The 24,800-nt window shown below is 34.0% G+C and overlaps 1 protein-coding gene across 1 annotated transcript in view; it reads right to left on the bottom strand.

Moving 5' to 3' along the window:
* The window catches only part of LOC150078004 (protein diaphanous-like), a 278,573-nt gene extending 254,757 nt beyond the window's left edge, over positions 1-23,816 (bottom strand). Inside the window, exons 1-2 of the mRNA XM_090384426.1 lie at positions 23,330-23,816; positions 95-253 (exon numbers count right to left, since the gene is read on the bottom strand). The gene's annotated coding sequence lies outside the window, so the exon portion shown is untranslated. The remainder of the gene's footprint in view (positions 1-94; positions 254-23,329) is intronic.
* Positions 23,817-24,800: the final 984 nt, after the last annotated feature.

Here is a 24,800-nt window from a genome sequence, read left to right as displayed (position 1 = left end):
TGTATGTATTATCTTGCAGGGACTGCTGGCACTTTTCAGTTTATAATTAAAAATTACAGTTACCAGAATTTAAAGTAACACTTTTAATCCATACCTTCTTAGAGTGATCCTGGTTGCAGAATCTTATATCTGGTCTGAAAACATACCTAAACAAACAATGCTATTTTAATTGTTTCTGAAAACAGCTAACAACTCTCCACCTGGAACAAGCTTTGTCATTCCACATGAATTGATTTAATCTGGTATTACTTTCCTATTAATTAAAAAAATAAAATGGAATTATATTAGTACTTCTGATCACCTAGAATTAAGCACATTATGTAAAAAACTAAATATGTCTGTATTTGAATTTGGTGGCAGAAGTTATTATAACAGATACCTATAACATAAAAGTACATCAGAGTAGGATACTTAAAATATATTCTGTTTAACACAGTGTCCCAGAAGTTTGGAATTTTCCCATATCTTAATTATTTTTATAAAATTAATAAGTTAAAAGCAAATATTTGTTCTTTCAAAGTAAGTATCAATTTTCATCATGAAAGATGGAGATCAAAGGAAAATGTAGTTCTGATCATCACGTTTGGCAGTGACTGAAGGTGTAAGTTTTTTATATGAACAGATTATAAAACAAATGGAGCATCTATTATTATTTAGATCACTTCTATGTTAAAGCTCCATAGCAGCTAGAATTCAATCACATTTCCATTTCTCCTTGTCCACCTCTCCTTCAGTTCTTGATACGCATTGTCCTCTGTCAAATCATTTAACATTCCAATTCTTTCTTTCTTTCTCTTAGACTTGCCTATAAAACTTTCCCTTCTTTGTATCCCTTAAACTCTCTCTTAAGTCCAATCCAATTTTTTATTTCTTTTCTTTATAGTTTTTATATGATACTTCAATACTATTTTTTTTTTTAAATATAGTGATATGAGGCACAAACAAAAAGTTTCCGGACTGGGTAATAAAATTAATTTAGACATACTAAATAACAATGTTTGAAGGGGGAAAAGCCAACCTTAACACATTGGCATTGTCCACTTCAAAGTAATTCCCTTTAGAATTCATACACTGTTCCCACAGATTCTTCCACTCCTCAAAACATCTCTGAAACTGCTTTTCATGATGCTTTCCAACAATTTCTGCAATTCAGCTTGAATGTCTGTGATGTCTTTTAATTGGATTTTCATTTTGTGGAACAGAAAGAAGTCACAGGAGGTCTAGATCAGAAGAATAGAGAGGGTGTGGGACCATTGGCACATTGTTCTTGGCATTAAAAACCAACTATGTCATGTGGACCTGCACATTGTTGTGATGCAGAAGCCAAACATGAGGAGGCCATTTGTCTGGGTATTTTCTCCTGCCTCCACCAAACACCTTAGGATATCAATATACTGTTATGACTCTGGAAAAGGAAGTTTCTGTCCTTCCCAGGCTGTGTGCAGTTCCCTGTAAACAGAAAGCTGGTTCTGTTTCTCTTCAACACTCAGCACACATTTTTTGCAGAAATCTGCCTCATGTTTAAATTTTCAGTTAAAATGCATCAGGATGTAGTGTACAACAGACCTATAATGTCACAAATATCATTAATCAGTGTCCTCATAGATGACTTTATGCACTTTTCTAACGTTTTTTATCAGTCCAACTTGGCGATAAATGATCTGAGCACTAAACCGAAGTTTGACCACCTTAGTCACAAGAATACCACTGAAAAGTGCTTTATACCAAAAGCATCTTCACCAAATTCTTGTTTAATCACTTTGTAAGTCTTCAAAGCTCTTTTTCGAAGTTTATGGAAAAATTTTATGCAAATTTGCTGTTCTTTAAATGTCCACTACCATCTTACTCTGGTACAAAATCACAGGGCTTACTCAACTGAAGCACACTTAAAACATCAATTACGCAAAATGCAACAACCTACGGGCATGAAACTCACAATGAATTAGTTCAGAATAACCTAACAATGCACTGCTATACTATATGTGATTAGTGCTCCTCAGCCAATCTGAAAAATTTTGGCTTGCACCTGATATGTACTCATACTTAACATATGTAGCATATGTTAGGTTGTAATAATCTGAGCAGCCTGAAAAACATGGTTGCTCTGGTGACTAAGAAATCACACTTGGTAACAAGCATTTTACAGGACAAAGAATAAGAGCCTAACTAATCATAACTGGCTTTTGTTAAGATAACACAAAACTTAAAGTTACCTAGAGAACATTTTGCAATTAGTTTCTTATTCAATACTGAAACAACAAAATTAAAATTGTTTTTCAATTTAATTTACTGAAAAAAATATAAATATTCAAAGATTGTTCATTTGCGAAATCATACTTTTTATCTTATTAGAGCCTTGGTAACATGAATAATGGTTGTAAATTGGGTATTTGTAACTTCAGGAGTCAACTGTTAATTTATCACTTGTGCTTTTTCTATTTGTGTTGTTTTACTACACTGTAATAGTTAATACATCATTTATAATCAATTTAACATATATATATAAAAGTGAAATCAAATAAAGAAGTTTAGACTTAATTTTCACACAGCTTAATTATCAGTGGACCATAAGGATGATTGATATTGGCTGCGTCGGAAAATTGATACTTTTATAGTATCGCTTAACTGATCACCTCCTCTTCCCACTTTAAAAAATGGCCTAATGCTCATGGCATCAGATTGTAATAGTTGCTGGAAAATTAAATTTTCCAACAAATTAGCACACATTTGTTGAAAAATTAAATAATGAACGATGTAAAAATCACACACACACAATGACGGAAATGGGTGGATCTAACTATGAAGAAGAGGTTAATTCCAGGACCAAAGTTTCTCATGCAGCCAACAACAATGCCTTAATAATAGCTTTGCATTGTAGTGAAGTGATGCAACAGTCAATGATATGATGTTTATCAAAAAAAAAAGTGGAAGGATTATGATGCAAAATATCACATTTCATCATCTAAACAGATAAAAATTACTAATTTTAAGTGAAAATCCTTAAGGTACATATGTATACTTTAAGTTTCTCACTTTAACCATTTTCACTTTATTTTAATTAACCAACTACTGGCCCAATCATTTTGGGACTGCTAAATATGATTAATTATTGTATTTATGCTTTATTATAAACTCCCCTGACCTGGTCATCATGCCAGAGTATAAACAAGAACTCATAAGAGGGCTTCTGTGTGAATTTAAGTCTAAGCAGCAAGGTTAGTACCAGTATTCGGATCTTGTCGTGCAGCACTATTTTAGTGCAAAAGGCTTTTCCACTTGACTTTTTTTTTTTAGTATGGCATCCCCAACAATTACAACTAACTTTTTACAGTGGCAGCTAGATATTTTAAATAAAATTATCAAGGTATGATAATAAGAATACTTGTATTTCCCATCACTGTCAATGAGAGCCTTAGGCTTGCACCCTCTTAAGTTCAGTGATTTCTGGATCCAGGTAACCCCAATGGTTTTCAAATGGCTTTCAAAGGTAATCTCAATGTGTATTGCACTTTTAACTGAGTCCTATGCTTAGTTTTGGTTGCGACTGAAGTTTAAAAGCCTGATTCACAATATTCATTTCTGATAGGCTGAAAGTCAGAAAGTTGAATTATATTATTTTTTTAAATTTTGCGTTTGATATCAGAAACCATTAAGCAGCTATTCTTCTTCTTCTTGAACATACAAATATTTATTTTCATGGATAATAAATGGATCCAAAACCATTAATTTTCCAAACATGGATCAACATCTGAGAAAAATACTCGTTGAATTTTTCTTGAGTGGCTATTGCACATGATTTTATAAAAATAAATGTATTTCTTGTGACTCACACCATTCTCATTGTTCAAAGAAAGTAGGAAACATGCCAAAATTGTATTTATTCATTTTTTGATCCTCATAATCAGAGTTTCTTCTTAAAAGCTTCAATTTTGTTCAGGGGCCTTGAACTTAAACTGAGATAATGAACAAGTGAAAAATATTTGGCAAATATGCAAGTTTTGCCAACAAATCAATATCACGGACATTAGCAGCCAATTTTAAATTTGTATGTCAAAAATATATAAACTTTTTCTCCATGCATGTATAATCTTGTGAGAATTCATCCTGAAGAAAGTCATCTAATGTTAATTTTTGTAAGCAGGAGAAGCTTACTATAAGAGCCCCTTTCTTCACACAAAACAACAAATAATTTAGATCCATTTAAAATTTTTAATTTTGTTAAAACCTCATGCAATATGAATTCATTTTAGTTGTGGCTAACATTTTCATGTGGATAATACAATAATCTGCTTGTAAACCTACTTCAGCTTCATTTTTAATCTAGCTACAAGTCCTGAATGATGCCAAATTGTGTCAAAAACACCATTTATCATACAATGTAGTTTTTTCATGATAAACCTTTTGTGTTTCCAGGAAGTTCAAAGCATCTTGTGAAATCTCCAAGGTTGTTTCCTACAACTATATCAATGAAACTAACATAACAAATCAGCAGAGCTTTGTAGTAACTGTTAGTTGGCTCATCTACTTAGAAAACTACTAAATTTAAAAATTAATATGAATTTCATGTCAGATGCCATTAAATTAATTTCATCTACAAACTGTTATCAGAAAGCAGAACTGAGTGAATTTCCTGTACAGCTTTTTCCCCTAACGCTTCACAAGCATTAACAATACTTGACCTGATTAACTCTTCTCCTATTGTAAAAATTTATAGCACTAACAATTCAAAATATATTAAAAGTGATGGTTTAAAAGAAAACATAAGACTGCACAAAGAGAATTGTGGGAGAATTTTTAATAAGCAAAACTAACTAAAGCTACTCCATGAAATGAACTGAGGAGGAGGTGGATTATGGGAAGTGGAGAGCTCCCAAAATCTAACATTTTCAATGCTTTTTTTTTTTTTTTTTTTTTATGAAAACCACAAAACACAATCTGTATTAGAACCTATACTACTTAGCATCATGCTTGGGTTGGAGATTGAAAAGATGAGAGAAGATATTTGTTGCCATTAGACTTGAACTTCTGTAGACTGTAATTTACAGGTAAATACATATGAAGGAAAGTTGTTCCAGAAAACAACAGTTGAACGAATAAACGAGGAAGATGAAAAGTTGGTTCTGTGAGTTTGAAGTTGGACAGTAAATGGATGTTAGCTGGTGGTGGCACGTGTTTGGACTATTTTGAAAAAGAGAGTGGGAATTATAGAGCCAATTCAGAAGAATACAGTGTCCATGGAAGTATATTTTGAAATATACTTCCATGGACACTGTATATGTAGAAAAGGCATGCAGCAGAAACAGTACGTCTATGAGACATCAAGTGGAGAGACTCAGTTAGAGATGAGTCTGATTAACCTAACAGCTCTCTTCTGAATGTAATCTAGAAGCCTGAGAGAGGTTTTGGGGGCACCGCCCCAGATGTGGGAACAATATTCCATGGTAGGGCAGATTTGCAATTTGTATAGAGTGAGCAGCTGTTTAGAAGAAAAGTAACGCCAAGGGCGAAAGAGAAAACCAAGTTTTTTTAGATGCAGAAGAAGCAATATTTGTAATGTGCGTGTGTCAAGAGGGATTAGAAGTCAGGGTAATCCCCAAAAGAGATATATCAACTTGCCTAGAAATCAAAGTGTCACCAAAGATAAGGATAGGAGCAGAAGGATCCTTTTTTGAGAGATATCAGACAAGACTGAGTTTTAGAAGGATTGAAATCAACTAAGTTGTCTTTGCCCAACTGGAGAATAACCTGGAGATCGGCATTTAAAGAATTGGTAGCAGATATTCGAGAAGTTGAAGCTGATTGAGCAGGGCAAGGTTTCTCAAAATAGAAAGTGGAATGCAATGATGTGCTATTATTAGCAAAACGATGGATAGGATTTCAAGTCAATGGAAGGTCATTAACATACAAGAGGAAAAGAGTAGGGGAAAGAACTGATGAACCTTGGGAGACACCAGTATTAGTGGAGAACTAGGAGGACAGAGAGCCATCTACCATCACCCTCAGTGAGCGATCAGAGAGAAAACTGGATAACCAATTACAAAAAACAGTTGGCAAACCATAAGATGGAAGCTTGTTTCGAAGACCTTTATGCCAAACACGATCGAAAGCCTTTGAGATGACAAGAGCAACTGCTTGTGTTTCAACAAACTTTTCCACTAAATTTGTCCATAAAAGGGTAACATAAGCCAGAATATCACCAGTGGATCGACACTGACGGAATCAATACTGGCGATCGTTGATTAGGCAGGTTTCTAGGTAGTTTAAGAGTTGGCAGTTAATTGATTTCTCCATTACTTTAGAAAGAAAAGAAGTAATTGCAATAGGACAATAATTGGATGAGAGAGATTTTTCCCCTTTTTAGGAACTGGCTGGATATGAGTAAATTTCCAAGCAGAAGGAAAAACACCTTTGGAATAAAAAAGTGAAAAAGGCAGCAAAGAACAGGAGTAAGTTCAACTAAGTTGTTGAACTTACTCCTGTTCTTAGGAGCACAGGTTTTCAGAACAAGTGAAGAAATACCATCAGGACCTGGAGCTTTCTTAGCATCAAGATTCATCAAAATCCTTCTGACATCCTTTAACAGAAGACCACAGGAGGCGCTGAATGGAGCATGTTGGGAATGATGAGAGGTGTTTTACCAAGATCATTAATACAAGAGTTGGAAGAAAAATGAGATGCCAGCAGGTCAGCTTTATCCTTGGCTGAAGTGACAACAAAACCATCTGTTTTTGACAGAGGTGGGAGCAGAGATGGGCAAAAGTTGTGGCCAATAGCTTTGACAAGAGACCAGAATGCTCGGCTACAATTAGGGCAAGAAGCAAGTTTTCTACTCTTAGCCTGTTTAAAATCTAGTTTGGACTGACTGATTAATAACTACTTTACAATTGTTGCGAGTTTTGGTGTAGGCAGAAAATGAAACTGAGGAATTGGAAACAAGCCAATTACGATATGCAACGTTCTTCTCTTGAACAGCCTTAGCACATTTATTGGAAAACCAAGGTTTAGATAAAGGACGAGATTTTAAAGTGGAGTGGAGTGTGGAATAAAGGATTCCATTCCTACAAGAATAATTTCACTGACACAATCTGAGCAGACGTTGACATCAGAAGTTTTGAAACAGTAATCCAACCAAGGAAAAGAAAAGAAATCACGCAGGTCATCCCATTTTGCATTCTTGTAATGCTAAACACAAGGTTGGAAATAACCATTAGATAAAGGCTCCATTGGAGAAGAGACAATCACCAAGTTGTGATCTGAGGTGCCTAAAGGTCCACTCACTTTGACCATGTACTTAGAAGGGTTGTTTGTGAGAAAAAGATCAAGCATATTGGCTGTATGGTTAGGATCGTCCAGTATTCTTGTAGGTAAATGAACAGTCTGTGGAAGGCCATTAATAATTGCAAAAGCCTCAGCATCTCGACCAGCTGGGTCGGTGTGACTAAAAAACAGAAACCAGTTGGAGTTGTGAACATTAAAATCACCAAAGAAAATTACCTCACTGTTAGGAAAGTTGGACTAAAGAAATTCAAGTTGCAAAGAGAGGAAGTCAAAGAGTTCCATGTGATTAGTGAAATTGGGAGAATGGTAGAGACAACAGATGACTTTGACACAATGAGGTAGAGAGATTTTAAGCCAGAGAAGATTGAAAAGATGAGATTCCAAATTACCAAGTCTCTGATAGGGAATATCGGAATGGACATATGCCTTTATGATTCCTTTTGCCTTTGAGGCAAAAGGAAAAGATGAGCAGTAGTTGAATCAACCGATAACTGAGATTCTGTCAGAAAAAGTACATGGGGTTTGGCAGAGTGCAAGTGGACATTGTTGAGATTAGAACTGAAATACATATATTTGTAAAATGAAGTTGGAAGTGTTTGGGAGGTTTAGATCTTTTCGCAGATGAGCTTACTCTGTTAGTTTTACAATTCATGGTATATTCAATAGTGAGAATAAGTGGGGTGGGGGATACTGCATCCCCCACCCCACTTATTCTCACTATTGAATATACCATGAATTGTAAAACTAACAGAGTTTATACTGCATAAAGTAATGAAATTTTTGGATATGGCATACACACGGTAAGAATATAACCAAATCATTGACATAATGTGGCCTCGACAATGCCCCTCGCATACACACTACTCGGACTCTCTCTCCAGTCACTCACTATCTGGCATAGTAGAGGTAGCAAGATTATACACTAGCTTTTCTAGAAGCCTCCTAAAGAGTTACCAATAGGTTTGGTCCAGTGTACTAACTGGTGGCCGGCCTGCAAACACCGTTTTAGAGCTATACCCTCGAAATGTAAGGAAGACTGGATCTAGCCATGATGTCCATCATAACCTCAAAAGTCACCACTCATACTGCATGATGGAAGAGATGGGGAAGGGTTGACCAGAACTTAGCTCTGGAGACTAAACATGGGTTCCACCACTTCAAGCCTCCAATAAGCAAAGTGGTGATATTGCACTGGTTGATGAAAGTCATCTACCACCTAGTATTGCCTCTTAACACAGAGGGGCGGCATTCCTCCATGTGGTGTGGGCACCACACCTCTACCCCTAGTTGATTCACACCAGGGTGGTCACCCACAGTGCTTGTGCATGGAGGTTATACACAGGATTACTAACAGTCCCACCATTGTGAATGTGCAAGCAGAGGATTTGGCAGTCACAGACCATCTGGACTTCACCGAAATTGGATCCACTGCAAGCAATTGCTTCACAAAATAAATTTAACAGGTGTAGCCACATTTGACAAGAGTATTCAAGAGCAGCATTATACCATTTGTAAATTGGCATCACTGACTTCTGATATATCTAAAGGCAAGTTAAATTAATATCTTGAGAAACAAGCTTTATCAAATTCAACTTTTTTGAGACAATTTACACTATACTGAAGATGTGTGGAGCATGAAACACTGATTTATGAAAATGAAAGCCCAAATTTTTTTCGTGAGACAACCAAATAATGGGGCGATTTCCCCAGCATATAAGCATAGTGAGAATTAATAATCTGTGATAATCTCAATAGAAATTACTGCATACTTTTCTAGATTCAAGTTAAGCCCTGCCATTCGTCCAAGTAACCACCATGCTGCAAGCTTCTTTTAATTGTAAGTATCATGGTAGCAGATGAATCAGTTTGAGAAGTTATGTCCACAGCATAAGTGAGCAAGGATAACCCACAATAACTGAGGAAGGAGCCCAGATTATTGATTTGGCTTTTTCTTAACAAGGAAGAATGAAAATAATGCATAATGATACTGGCACAGAAAAGCTATGACATCTACAAGATCACAAAATAACACTCAAAACATTCAATAGAATGAATGGACATTTCTGAAGTATGAAATTAATCGGTTATTCTAAGCAATGCATACTGGTTATGCCATTTCACAGAGAAATAATTAAAAATATCAGGAAAGTTCTAGAAAAATCATACATGTGTACATAATTTTTCAAATTATCAATACAAATTCAAATGGATTGCATTAATGGCAACAATTTGAGGACTGCAAACAAAATTCACCCCTTCGCATCTCAATACACTTATTACCACTTAGTTGCCAGTTTTATCTTGATGTAAAAGTGAACATTTTCAACCACATCCCCAATTAGTTTACAAGCTATCCAATTTTTTTTAAACTAAATATAAAAAATATTTAAACCAATGATATACAGACAATGCGTTAAAACAAAAAGTGAAATAATCTAAAAGGAAATAACTACACATAACTAATCACTGATGGAACAACAAGTGGATACAGAAGTAGGGATGCCAGGTGACCTCCTTAGAAAAACTGAATGGCTATCAGTTTCAAATATCTGCAGTTTCCAGTTCCATTTACCCAGAACTTCCAGTTTTGTACAACTGTGTATCAATTATGTCAAAGTAGATAGGCTTATTGGATGTTTCAATGAAAATACCGGACATGCAAAGAAGTTTTGGCACACACAAAAAATAAAAGTTCTCACTGGAAGGAGATAAATATACTGTAGTACGAAATACTAATCTGAAATAATACTGTTCATTGAAACTAAAATTTATTTAAAAAATAATCTACAAGACAAGTTATAATTAAAATTCAATTGCACTGCTTTTATCAGTTTTTTTTTTTTTTTAGAGAAAACATCTTCCACATACATTTAAACATACAGTTATTTCCTATGCCCAGATTCAACATAAATGTATGTTTATCTGTCCACAAAAATTTGAAATTTCAATTTTTTTAATGAAATTTATCACTCTTACATTGTCAGAATAATAAAGTTCAAAAGAATTAAAGATTAAATATTACAATTTTAGCTAAACAACAACAACTGCAATATATATATTAAAACTGAAGAAAACAACTATAATGAAAACTGAATATAACTAAAATTAAACTAACAAATGTATAAAATGATAATGTAACTTAATTAGAAAACATCAGACATCTATATGTCCAATATTTCCTCTATTTGTTTACTGGAGAATAAGCTAAAATACCAGATACCTAGCAACCCTATAAATGAATGGTAATAAAACTAACTAGTACCCAAATATATAAATCAAGGGTTATATAATCAGGTCTGTATCCATTGCAAAGCCAGGATGGCTATCAACTAACCAGAGAAGTTGGCTGATCTTTCTATACATTAAAATAATTTTCCTCCTAGTGATATTTATTCAGCCAATGGAAGAAGAAGAGAGATGTGGGTTACGTGGTAATACGTAAAAAATACTAAAATATTTAACACAAGCTTGTTTTACTGTGATAAAACAAGCTTCTGTTTAAGCATGGTCACACGCTATGTTTATCTAACATGACCATGCGGTACCATTCTTGATTTCCATATGTAACGCATTTATGTATTCATAGCAGAGGAATACACACACACACACTGTTGACGGCTTCTGTAAATATTATTTTACTTTATCAAAAGAAGCGAGCAGGGGACGAAGCCCCCTAGTAGCCATTATAATAAAAATACTGATGTTACAAGAATAAAAAAAAAAAAGGATATAATACTGATGTTACACTGTAAGCATAATGTCACTATAATGAATATGCTAGAAAGTTTGCAAATATGTTCTTATACACTGTACAAGAACAACTGAAACAGTAAAACAGTCACCAAAAGAGAAAGTAAAATTTTGGAAATAACATCAATTACCCCTGTGTAAAGAGTTCTAAAAATTTTAAACTAACTTGTGATCTGACCACATTGTCATATGTTGTTATATTTCCATACTGCAATTATTTGAGTAATTATTCAAATAGGTAAGTTAATGAAATTATGAACAGCTGTAATTGCACAACACATACATATAAAGCTTTTCCTCTCTCTCTCTCTCTCTCTCTCTCTCTCTCTCTCTCAAAACAATTTTTACAAACTAAAGCAGTAGCACTATTTCTTTAATCTAGAGACACTACTGATTAAAGTGACAAGCAGTACACTAAATGCCCTTCAAATCAGATATATGAAGAAGTTTTCTAGCAAAAGAAATTACACGGGGAAAACATGACTATGGGGGGGAAAACAAACTATTTTAATACCCATAAAGTGGTTAAAAAAAAAAAAAAAAAAAAACACTATCATTAAATTAAGAGTTAACTGCATTTGAAATTAAAGTAAAATCGATTTAATTATTCACTATTTCTACCAGTGTTTCACATTAAATTATTTGTACAAATACAGCAAAATGTTTCTTATTCTAACCTTAAAGTTGAGTTTCTCATGCTAGCCTTCTATATTTGACTATCACTGCTCTATAAATAGCTGCCCTCTTATGACATTATGATCAAGTACTCAATGTAAAAGTACTGTATTTGGGTAAAATTTCAGGATGATGGCAATAAGCAATATACAAGAACATACTTTCAATTTTTTTTTTTTCACAATTTTAATAATGCAAAAATTTGTTTATCAATGAAAAAAAAAAAGCAATTACATATCACACTTGCTTTTGTTTATAAAAAAATATTATTTTTAAGCAAGTAGAAGTTATGCAATGGTAAGAAGCCAATTCAGTAAAAACACAAAAATCACTATTTTCATAATTAACATATTTTAGCTAAGTTTTGGTGTGGATTTTATATTTATTAGCAACCAACACCATAATGCAACAACTAGGAGGCATAATGGTGTTCACAGATAGTTTTCATATTGCTAATGCAATATAAAAACTGCCTGTCTCTCAGGATAAAAAATGAGGTTACATTTATGTTTTCAGATTCATTAAAACAAACAATAATAATAAAAAAATTTTTAAAAATAGGCATAGCGTAGCTATTTTTTCTGTTACCAAATGTTAAAACAAATAAACAAGAAGAAAACATAACACCAAACTACTCCCATTTCACAAATTCTTACTTTAGCAATAAGAAATGTGCTATAAGAGCATATCATTAATTTTTTTTTTTTTAATACAAAAAAAAAAAAAAAAAAGTAGTTAGAAGGAACATGAGCAACAAGACATGGCCATTTCCAATGTAGAACATGGGACAAGTCAAACTGTCCCATCAAATGTCAAGAAGACCACTTACAAGTTCTTTCTTGTTACAGCCTGGAATTACAATTAAAGTTGTAGGACTATAGCATTTAACCCACTCTACAGAGTCCAGTAATATTAAGTAATAAAATTAATTGGTGGCAAGTGTAATTAGGGTCAAAATTTCTTAAACAGTGGACTAAAGAAAGAACTGATGTAAAAGTAAAATAACTTAGTCGTAGGTCAAAGTATGCATTTGAAGAACAAGCAATTCCTGTGCAATGCTTTCAAGGATGAAGTCTGTTACAACTTTGTAGTGTGTGAATTAAGATGAGAAGTAAAATATTAGTAAAGTGAAGATAAAGGTGAAAATGGAACTGAGTTATGGAATAATGGATGAACAGGGAGAAGAACTTGATATCCTCTGTAAGCAAACCGAACAAAGCATGATGAAAATCATGCTATGCTATACTAACATAAATGTACAGACATTTATAATAAGCTTATGCCTCCTGTCTGTAAATGACATTACTGTACTTCTATGGTTGGCTTGCCTGTATACTGATACAGGCCTGAAAAAAAACATGGATTTCTGCATGAGAGAAAGATATCAAAAATTAACTATCTTAACTAATTTCACTGTCACCATCCACAAGCAAGTATTGAATGACTTAGGGTACTATAATGTTGATACTGAGAGGGTCTAATTTTGTAATACTTCCACAGTGTAGGCAGCACATCACTGTCCAAAACATCCAATTAGGTCATGGACTATATAGTTTCATGTATTACTGCCAATGTACCAAGCCTGAACCAGCTGAAACATCACCATTGGACCATCTCTAACAAGCTTCACAGTTGAGGATAAACTGACAAGAAAATCTCCACTGAAATGAAATACTGTGGCAAGATTTGTCTCTCCACAGGACCTTTTGACACAGTTCTGGAGTTCATGGATGGCAAAGAAACCACACCAAATACAGTTTTTCATAGATGACTGTGATAGAAGCTTATGCACAACTGCTCCACAATCAAACCCAAGACTATGCAGATCCCTATAGATGGTTTGCATACTACTGGACATTCCTGGGGGCTCTTGGACCTGGCTACGATATTTTTGCAGATGACTTACATGAGTCATGAACTGCCCTCTTCAACACACATTCTGCAAGGCCATTGGAATATTTGGGTTTTTAAATGAACCACAGTGGATTTTGAGATGTTCATATGAATTGAAGTTGTAGCACAGAAAGGGTACTATTGGGATCAACCACCACCTCATATTGAAAGTCTATACACAATATGCATCTATGGGAGACATCTGTCCTGTAAGCATTGAAAGACCCTTGCACGAATTAAAAGAATTACTCACATTAAAAACTGATCAGGCTAAATATATTTATTAATTATTATAAATATTTGTGAATTTACATATTTTTGAATATATCATATCCTTGTTATTTCATAATTTAATAAATTGTTTCAGGTTAAGACCCAACGAAATACTGAAACTCATTCATCATTACGCCTAGAAAGTGTAAAAATCGCCTCTACAAATTCTGTTAGCAGCTCTTTCCTGAGTAAATCATAACAGCATACAATCATGACAGATATTTGGAAAATATCTCTCATGATTTGCCAGCTATACTTTGGCTGTCCTGTAGGTGACCAGAATAGGGTATCACGTTATTTATACCTCTTGTTCAAATGGATCATGTGACTGATTCAACAAAAGGAAAAGGTCTATGCCATCTGACATAACTATGACATGGAGAGAGAGAGCCAAAAGACCATGATGGTGATTCTTACTTTTGCAATGTGAATGTAACTGTAAGTGAATATTCTTAGTGAAGAATAAGCACAAGATTGTTTACCCAAACCTGGATTCAGCAATGAAAGTAATTCTTCATAGTAACAGCATGCTAATTCTGGTACATCCAAAACATGAACCTGGATTCTTTAAACGAAATGGAATGCAATGAAGGTGTGACTGGCAGACACCTGTGAACTTCAGCTTATCCTAAGTATAACTAATAACGAGATATTAGAGCTGGAGCTGTTTACCAAAGATGAGTTGAATGACCTTCTCATCAGAGATCTAGTCCTCTCAAACAATAGAGCTGAACTTCTTACATTGAGACTAAAGTAAAGTAGAAACACTCTGTTAAGGACATCAGTGTCTCATTATTGAAAAGATACCAAATTTTGTGGCATTCTTTACAGTAAATGGACTGCTCTGTTACTGCCATAAAAGCAATGGAGTTTTTGGGGAACTGTCACAAGTTCACCAATTACATCTGAATGGTTTTGCTTCATTGAATCCTCACAGAGTTAACAAGGTTCTCTTGCATAATGGGAACTTGGAACGATACATCCCAATTATCCACTCTTTTCATCTAAATGAAACATACCATAATGTGAAGGCACTAATCAAAGAAATTCAATACAGCACTCATCAATAGAATATCTGTAATTATCTCAATGTCATTGGCAAGTTAGTGGGTAATGCAAGGAAGGTTTGCAAAACATTGTTGTTTTCTATGCCTATAGGACAGCTGCTCTATTGTAGACCTGCATCAGACATGACTGGCCTCAAAGACGTACATATGAGCTGGGAACAAGTATGTGTGCAATATATTACATTAGTGGATCTAATAAGATTTTCCTTCCACCTCTCCACATTAAACTTGGCCCAGTGAACGGTTTTGTGAAAGTGACGGGGAAAATGAATTCATTACTTAAGTGAGAAATTTCCAAAGAGCAGCACTGTGAAAGTGATAACATTTATGGGCCTTAAATCAGAGGGCTTCGACAATATGACAGCTGTGAAAAATGACAATGTATTAGAACTAAGAATGGCAGGCTTTCATATGGAAAGACTTTGGGTTACCACGACTCCTGAATACAAATCAGTTATTCAGAAATTACTTGATGCATATAAAGAAAAGGGATGTACATCATTGAAACTTCATTTCTTGTACGGTCAGTTCTGCTAAAACGCGTATTTGCTCCAACGCGACTAATATATTAGAGAACTGCGAGTATAACACTATTTTTTCAGTGGCTCATGCATGATTTCGTCTGCAAGTAACACCAGGTGAATACAAAACCCAGCACCAAGTTGAACGTAGTGACCTGTGTAGCAATACATACAAGTTTACGAAGCTTAAAAAATGCCAAACGTCAAATGTGTGAGAGCTATATTTCACATTTACTGCAGTTGAAGTGGCTGGAGATACACCGTTGCCATTTGCTGTATTCACAAGATAACAGGTGATATTGCAGGATGACATGTTTTCAGTAGCTGACAGTTTTCTATTGGAACAGAAATTTAATGAGGCGTGACAGCATGAGCAGAGGAGTGCATTTCTGGAGGTAACTACCATAACACAATATGTAGTTCCCGGTTTATTGGGCTTTACATATAAAAAGTCTGCATGGGTAGCATAGTGATATTGTCACAGTCTTCACCGGGTGGAAAAGGCCCGAGTTCGAATCCCGTCGATGACACAAGGAACTTTAATGGGCTTTTTTCATTCAGCAAAACAGACAAATTGACCAGCAAACACATACAATTTATAGACAAAATAAATATAAGGATAGATGTAATCATTTATGGGTGATCCTAATATCATAATTTGGTTTTTTCATATAAAAAACAAATAAATTTTCAGATCTTCTCTTCATTTATTCCGAAGTTTAAAAAATTTGCAAACTTGTTACTCAGTATCTCAACTTGTGCGTGCTGTGTTCGTCTTTACTGATTGCTTATCTTTTTTTACAACACACAAACACTATGTAAAATAGTATTACTCATTTCTGGCCGCATTCTACAGAGCTTTGTATATCATCACGGAAAACCAGAGCGGAGATGAACTAACTAACACAACACATGTCCACATTTTCTATTAGTGTAAACTAATTATAAATGGGTAGTAAACCCGGTGCGATAATACCGAAAGCTGTAACTGTGTGGGTTTTTACGTTATTATGGTGAAATGTGTTTTCTCTTCGATGACATCTTCAATCATAAAAAAAAAAAAAAAAAAAAAAAACGACACACAAATAAAATTTCAGAATCTTCTCTTCATTCCAATTTAAGTTTCATAAACTTGTTACTCCGTAATTCACTTATGCAGTTTGTGTGTGCCGTGTTCATCTTTGATTGCTTATCTTTTTTGCTGTTTTAAACTTTACAATAAAAAAAAAAAAGTCAGTGAGCAGAAATATCAATTAGTATACATATATTTACAGTATTAATTAAGCTATGTACGTAAGCGTACATAGTCTCCGACCAATAAGTGCTATATTTTGTGTAATATTTATTTATTAAAAATTGATGTTTAAACCTGTGTTAGCAATTTTATTGGGTTTCTAAATTTTTTTAGTGTTTTATACAAGACTGAACATTTTTTGGGTGCTCTGCCTCTATTCCTATTTTCCCCATAAGCCCTGTTGTTTTTAATGTGCAAAATACCATAACGCGGAGATTTTTAGGAACACATGTACCACATTATAACAGAACTGACTGTATTCACATTTAGGATTCTTTCTGAAAAACTCTGGCCGGTGAGTGATAAGCAGGGGAAATGATTTCATGAAGACATTAAATTAATGGAAATTGCTACCAAGTTTCTGGAATGAACATACATTCCAGAAAATGCATGTTCATGTCACCTTAGTACCACCAACCTTCTGGAAAAAGTGTACCAAAGGAAATCATCCACATAATATTTTTAAATTGCACAAGTTTTTTTTTTTTACAATATGTGAACTGCATGTATAAAGTATTGGGTTTAAAATGTAATTGTAACCAGTCTCATATGTTTTGAAATAAAACCATATTAACTTGTACTGATATTGTTAGCAGTCATGTTACAAAAACTACATGTGCTACAAAAGAAAAAAAAAAAAGAAAATACTTGAAATCAATGCACAAAACTGGTTTTTAAACATATGTTTACATTTTTCCAGGGGAGGGGGGTAATTTTGTTGACCAGTGTAATTTGTCCAAACATTCAAATTTATTCAAACCACACACACCTCCATAATACTAGGTGGAATAAACCTTTACAACCTTATACACTTCGAACAGGTATCTTGCTAATGTGTAGTTCCAAAGAATGCAATTTATAGGCCCTTCCCAGTCTTTCACAAAAAAAATATCCATTTGTACCACTGACTAATCTTGTTTTTTTCTGCATCCTTTCCATTAGATCTCTGTCTTTTCTGAAATAAGGTTTCCATACCTGTATGCAGCATCCTAAATGTGGCCTAACTTTATAAAATGGGATAATCCTGTATATCAGTGTTTCTCAACCTTTTTATGTTTGCCTACCCCAAAAGAACCATGTTCATATTTTTGAACTCCCATATACGTACATACGTGCACGCACACGCACACGCACACACACAGGGTGTCTCAAAAATATTGGTATAAACATTTAGGGGAGGTAGGTAACATCTAAAGGAATGTGAATCGCATAGGAACCCATAACCGGAAACATCACGGGAAAGTAGTAGCAGAGGCACAAGAAGCAGAAATGACACAAGACAGTAATTAGTGGCAAACATTTATTTGACATAATATTAACAATGGAGTACGAGATGTATGCATTTCATGATGAAAATTTCAGAATAACTGAAAGATTCCACCATGAGATGCGATGCATGTGTGACACCGACGCAGCATGGATTGGGGAACACGGTCAAACACACCTGGAGTTTCTTTGACAGTATCAGCAGTGCAGACGACTCTCGCCATGAGATCCATTTCCGTCTCCACAGGTGATTAATACACAATAGATTTGAGGGCCCCACACAGAAATAAATCAAGCCTCGATAAATCAGGAAAGAACTGAACACCAGCATTAGTGGAGAAGACAGATAGCCATCTACCATCACCCTCAGTGAGAAAACTGGATAACTAATTAAAAAATCAGTTGGCATAAGATGGAAGCTTGTTTAGAAAACCTTTATACCAAACACGATCGAAAGCTTTTGAGATGTCATGAGTAATTTCTTGTGCTTCACCGAACTTTTCCATTGAATTTGTCCATAAATGGGTAACATAAGCCAGAATATCAGAGTGGATTAACACTGATGGAATCCACACTGGCGATCGTTGATCAGACGGATGGTTTCTAGGTAGTTTAAGATCTGGTGGTTAATTGATTTCTCATTACTTTAGAAATGGGTAGAAGTAATTGCAATGGGACGATAATTGGATGGGAGGAATTTGTCCCCTTTTTAGGAACTGGCTGGATATGAGCAAATTTCCAAGCAGAAAGAAAAACACCTTTGCAATATAAGAAAGTGAAAAAGGGCAGCAAAGAACAGGGAGTTTAAGAGCACAGGTTTTGAGAACAAGTGGAGAAATATCATCAGGACCTGGAGCTTTCTTAGCATCAAGATTCATCAAAATCCTTCTGACATCCTTTAACAGAAGACCACAGGAGGCACTGAATGGAGCATGTTGGGAATGATGAGAGGTGTTTTACCAAGATCATTAATACAAGTTGGAAGAAAAATGGGATGCTAGCAGGTCAGCTTTATCCTTGGCTGAAGTGACAACAGAACCATCTGTTTTTGACAGAGGTGGGAGCAGAGATGGGCAAAAGGCTTTGGCAAGAGACCAGAATGCTCAGCTACCATTAGGGCAAGAAGCAAGTTTTCTATTCTTAGCCTGTTTAAAATCTAGTTTGGACTGATTAATAACTGCTTTACAATTGTTGTGAGCTTTGGTGTAGGCAGAAAATGAAACTGAGGAATCGGAAACAAGCCAATTATGATATGCAACGTTCTTCTCTTCAACAGCCTTAGCACATTTATTGGACAATAGCTTTAGCAAGAGACCAGAATGCTCGGCTACCATTAGGGCAAGAACAGTTATATAGTAAAAAGATGACCCCTTTTATTGACATGTTTTGCTACAAATTTGTGTTACGCTACAAATTGTCGAAATACAGACATTTATGCTCATTATAACATTGCTTCTACAAAAACAGTGTTTAAAAGAAATAAACATTTATTCTCGTTATAAATAACAAATATTAGTACTGGCAATATCTAATTATACGCACATTCCGGTTTTGGATTAATTAAATTTGATTAAAAATTTGACTTAAGAACAAAACCGGATTATGTATAATACCTGCCAAATTATGGGGCGGTAATTTTTTTTTACCACTAAACTAACAATAATTAAAAAGAAAATTTAATTATAAAGCATCAATATATACTTAAAAATATCATCATTTCGATTTCTTAATAGCAATAAATAAATATAGAGATAAATTAGCTTTTTTATTAAATAATCTAATCATGTATTTCAGTAATTATTATCTCCATCAAGTCTTAAAAAATCATTTTTTATAAATTTTTTGAAAATATATATCATCTCAATCAGAATGTCAAAATTTTTAATCAAATTTAATTAATCCAAAAACAATGTACTTATGATCAGATTTTGCAGTACTTGATACTTCAAAGCAGCACTTCGGATGAATCATCTCATCACTTAAATCGCAATAGTATATATACAAAAAAAATAAACAATATACAACAATACAAAACGCGCTTAAGTAAAAAAATCAGATAAATCATCATTTCTGATGAATCATCACTTAGCTTAATAAATGGCAATAGTGTAATTACTACAGAATATGGTTAAGTAAAAAATAAGTCTTAATTGTTCCAAAATATTTTTGTTTCTGTCTCGCGAACCCCCCCCCCCCCCAAGTTTAATAATGCTGCTGTATATCACTGACTGAGCCCTATGAACTGTTCTAGCAGCCTGTAATTTTACCCCTATATATTTCCTAGTCCACTACCACCACCTATATGGTATTTTATTCCACAGTTACTGCTACTCAAATGCAGACTTCGTATTTATGTGGTTTGTATTGCATTGTATTGTATTGTTAAATCTTAACTGCCCCATTTTCCAGCCCATCTGCTTAGTTTATCTAGATCCTCTTGAAGTAGTATACTATGATTACTTTTCATACATTAGTGTTTAAAGATAAACACTAATGTATATCTTTATACCACTAATAAACTTGAATTACCTACATCAGTATCATAAATAAATAATAAAAACAATAATGGGTCTAATACTGACAATTGTCCACTGCCATTTATAGTATCCACTGTCTCCAATTACTTAAGCATTCCTTTCTCCATATCAGTAATCTGCCTCTGATAACATACTGCTCCAATTTACCACATGTAAATTTTTGTATATAGTATCAAAGGTTTTACTGAAATCTAAGTTGTTGTGAGGTTTTAGGTGCATCAGTGACTTAAACCATATATTATGTCCATAAATCGTGTTCTGTAGTCAATTTGCTTATTTTCTGGATGAAAACATTTTTTTTTTCCAGGAAAAAAAAAAACATGCAAGTCTTGCTTGAGACCCATTGACTTGGGCACTGTGAAAAAAGCCCAACAAAATTCTCATATTATTGACAAATTCAAAGAGTGCCTTTTTCCACCCATTGTGGGGTGGATGGTACTAATATGCACTATGCTATCAAATGAAGCTCTGAAATGTAAGTATATAATGTCTTTGCATCGAGTTCCTTTGGGACGATCTCATAATAGCCAATAAGAATGGTTAAAAATAGTAAACTATTTTTAACCATATTTTTAACTATTTCTCTCCTTAACAAATGCATGCTGTGAGTGTTGGTTCGTGCTGAGTGCCCAAAAAATGTATACGGGCTGTAATCAGCAGGTGATAAATTTAAATATTAATGTGATATTTATTTTGTTAAGGTTAGTTTAAAATTCCTTTTACCCTTCTTCACTATTACTCTTAGTTGCATACAAGTAATTTGTGCATTAGACAGGCTAGGACATGAACACAATTTATAGTTTAGCATTGGCACATATTATAGGTTATTACTTGAACAATTTTAATGGCATAATAGTTTTAATTATATCACTAAATATGCAATGATCATGTAATGTTCACTTATTTAATCGCATTAGCAATTGTCAATGTACCTTTACCTTAAATTAAGTAATTATACTGCCTTAGACTACATTAAACTACTTCCCAATGTTCTACTTTTTTTTTTACATTCACTTTGTTATTCTATTTAAAATAAATAAAGAACATTTAGAACAAATAAAGATAATTTTAATTCAATGACCAGAGAAAACTCAAACTGATATCAAGCCTTCTGGATTAAAAAGGCAGAAAAATACAATTTATTACCAAGAATTATTGCATAAATGGTAATGTAATTTTCAAATCACACTATTTATATAGTCACTTCAATTTTACACACCGACTTCATAAGTATAAATGGGAGGGGAAAAACTGATTCATATAAAGCTATATCATCGTATGCAGATGTTACAAACTTCATGATACTGGAAATTTTTATTTTCATGTGTTGTATTTAATATAAAATTTTACATTTATCAGGGACAAATTTCTGTCACAGTTTTCAAACTTTATTGAATATTTATCTACAAGTTGTCTTCTGTATTGATACTAGAGTACCACGGGTTTCAATAAACTTTTGTGTTTGGGAACTTTAAAAAAAAAAATAAATAAATAAAAATATTGATTGAATATACTAGCTTATTTAGAATATGGCAATTTACATAAATACACAACTATATTATGAGCGAAATCATATTTCTCCTTGACATATTTAATGCTTAATTAGAATACAGAGTTGCAATTCTGGTCACATTTCCTCTCCTAAAGGCAAATAATTTCTTTTTACTCAAAAATTATATTTTAATTAAACGACCATCTCAAGTACCTTAATGGAATTGTGAAACAGATGCACAGAAGAAGAAAGTGCGATTATAAAATTAGCAACACAGATTTAATAGAACAGCACTATTCTATCAACAGTTAAAAATTAAGTATGCTATTCATGATCATTACCAATAATAAACAAAATGTTATCAAAAATGAATTCCAAAAAGTGAATGAAAAAATCTGCTTGCAAAACATTACTACTCCTGAAATCTTTACATGAGAGGATTCCCTTCTCTGTAATATATTAATACTATACAGGGGAAAGGGAGGCACGTTTTATTCTTTATCAACTCAGCAAATTTTTCTTTCATATATAATATACCCTTTATATTTCAGAATTTATTTATACGTTGATATAACAAAATGCAGTTTCATAATTAAAAAGATGCAGTTTCATAATTAAAAAGATACAGTTTCATAATTTCACAAGCCTAAGGATTGCAAGTTGAATGGGGTATGCTCGGAAAGTAACCATGTCATTTTTTACCTGCCTGAAAAGAGAATACGACAGCTAGGAGACTTGGAAAGCAGTTAATAGATATTTCTGCGATTGGCAATTATCAAGGTAATGAGGGAGGGTTATAATAGAAATCTGGTGCAGAAACACAGTGAAGTGCCTGTCTTAACTCTTCCCCACCCATTCTGATATGCAAGATGGGAAGTATGCGCCTGGCATCCCACGTCTCTGTTCATCGAACTGGTAAATCACAGACTATGATGTTTACACCTTACACCCGTTAAAGTATAACAAAAAAACACTGAAATCTACTTCACACCTTCCTGATAAATATCGGCGAGCACAGATATAATAGGAGGGGAAAAAATAAAACAATCCACAAGGCCACTTAACAAAAAGTCAAGTCAAATCAAATCAAAACTATTTTCGGGCATCTGTATTAGGACCAGTCAACTGAAGACATGAATCACAAACTATCACATATACGATAAACTGCATCAAGGAAGAAATAATGCACTTTATATATGGAAATGTCTTTTTTTTTTCTTTTTTAACAAAGTAACGAAATAAAGCATCACTTCTATTCAAAAAACAGCAAGAATGTTTCTCACCTGTTGGCAATCCGATTACTTGCACTCCAAATCCATAAATTAAATTTCCATTTCGTTGACAAACAAAATGATCAACCGCCAGCTAGGTTTTAAAAACTATTCTGCTTTGGCACAGTACATATAAAACCAAAAACCTATACGTCGAACTGCTGGCGTAAACGTTTTAAATGGCATATATATATTTGTCATCAAATGGGAAATAATATGAAGCGCAAATCACTCAGTTTGAATAAATTATAAAAAATCAACACCCCAAACCATCACACAGTAGTCATCTACAGCGCCACCAATATACACGTGTCATCTAAAAATTTTGGGCGTTCCCGCGATGAGAAAACATAATTCACAAAGAAAAAATTCGCACAAAATACAAAGCGCAGATATTCTGCTTAAACTCACTACAATAAACAGGTTACAACAGTTAATGGCATCGCACTTTTTCGCAAGTTGTACTGACAAGTTTTCCGAAGCCAAGCCTGTCGTTTGACTAGACAGCGTGGAATGCAAAGTTAAGTCTCAACGCCGACAAGCGTTATGAGAATTGAATTCACCTACCGGCGAAAAGTAATTGCGTGGATCAATCATTTGAAAAAATAATATAATATATATGGCGGAATTATAACTACCCTTGAAATGATATAAGAAGAACACCTTTTAATTATTTAATACAACGTTAGTGTAATAATTAAGATCTACAAATTATAAATTAAGATTAAGAGAAAATTACGAATTTTAATTAATTCATAAATGTGTGACTGTATAACAATATTAGTATTTTTACTGGCAAAATGATAATGATGCGAGGACGAAAGCTTTGTACCCCCAGGCAAAAAACCTGCAAAATGGCATTTATATTCACTCGATTAGTTTTACCATTTCATCGAGCAGCAGCCAGTTTTCCATCTTCCTTCATATGATGGGTAAAAGGTGTAGTTTAATTCCTGTTGCCAGCCGAAGTTTAAAAATGTCCATTTTTTTTTTTTTTTTATTGTGGAGAGTGGGAGGAAATGCCATCAGATTTTTTATTCACTCTGTTTAAAGGTTAGTCCTAGACGGAGTCGAATGCTTTTTTTTTTCCGTCCCAGAAACTTAATTTTTTTTCCCCACAAAACCAAAATAGTTGGTACAGTCACTGTCCTCTCACAGCAGGTGAAAAAGAACTGAGTTCGAATCCCGTCAATGGTCCATGAATTTCTTTTTTTTTGGGGGAAGGGAGGTACCTTTTTCGCTGAGTGACTGCCTTAGACCTTCGCAGTCGAGGATAGCATGTTTTTTTTTTTTTTTTTCAGGAAATTCGGATTTTTAGTCTAGCAAATAGCAAATCGACCACAAAACACATGTACCTTGTATCTTACAGACATATATACGGTGCAATAGGTCTAAGTTTCTGATGAGTTTAAAACCATATAACAACCTCAAAACCAAACCGACCACATAATACACTCAATTGCAGATATTTTTACATTAACTT

The sequence above is a fragment of the Mastigoproctus giganteus genome, chromosome 11, assembly GCF_048544385.1.
Source record: "Mastigoproctus giganteus isolate SK-2022 chromosome 11, ASM4854438v1, whole genome shotgun sequence".
In the NCBI taxonomy this organism is placed as follows: Eukaryota; Metazoa; Arthropoda; class Arachnida; order Uropygi; family Thelyphonidae; genus Mastigoproctus; species Mastigoproctus giganteus.
This window is presented reverse-complemented; position numbering and strand designations above follow the sequence as displayed.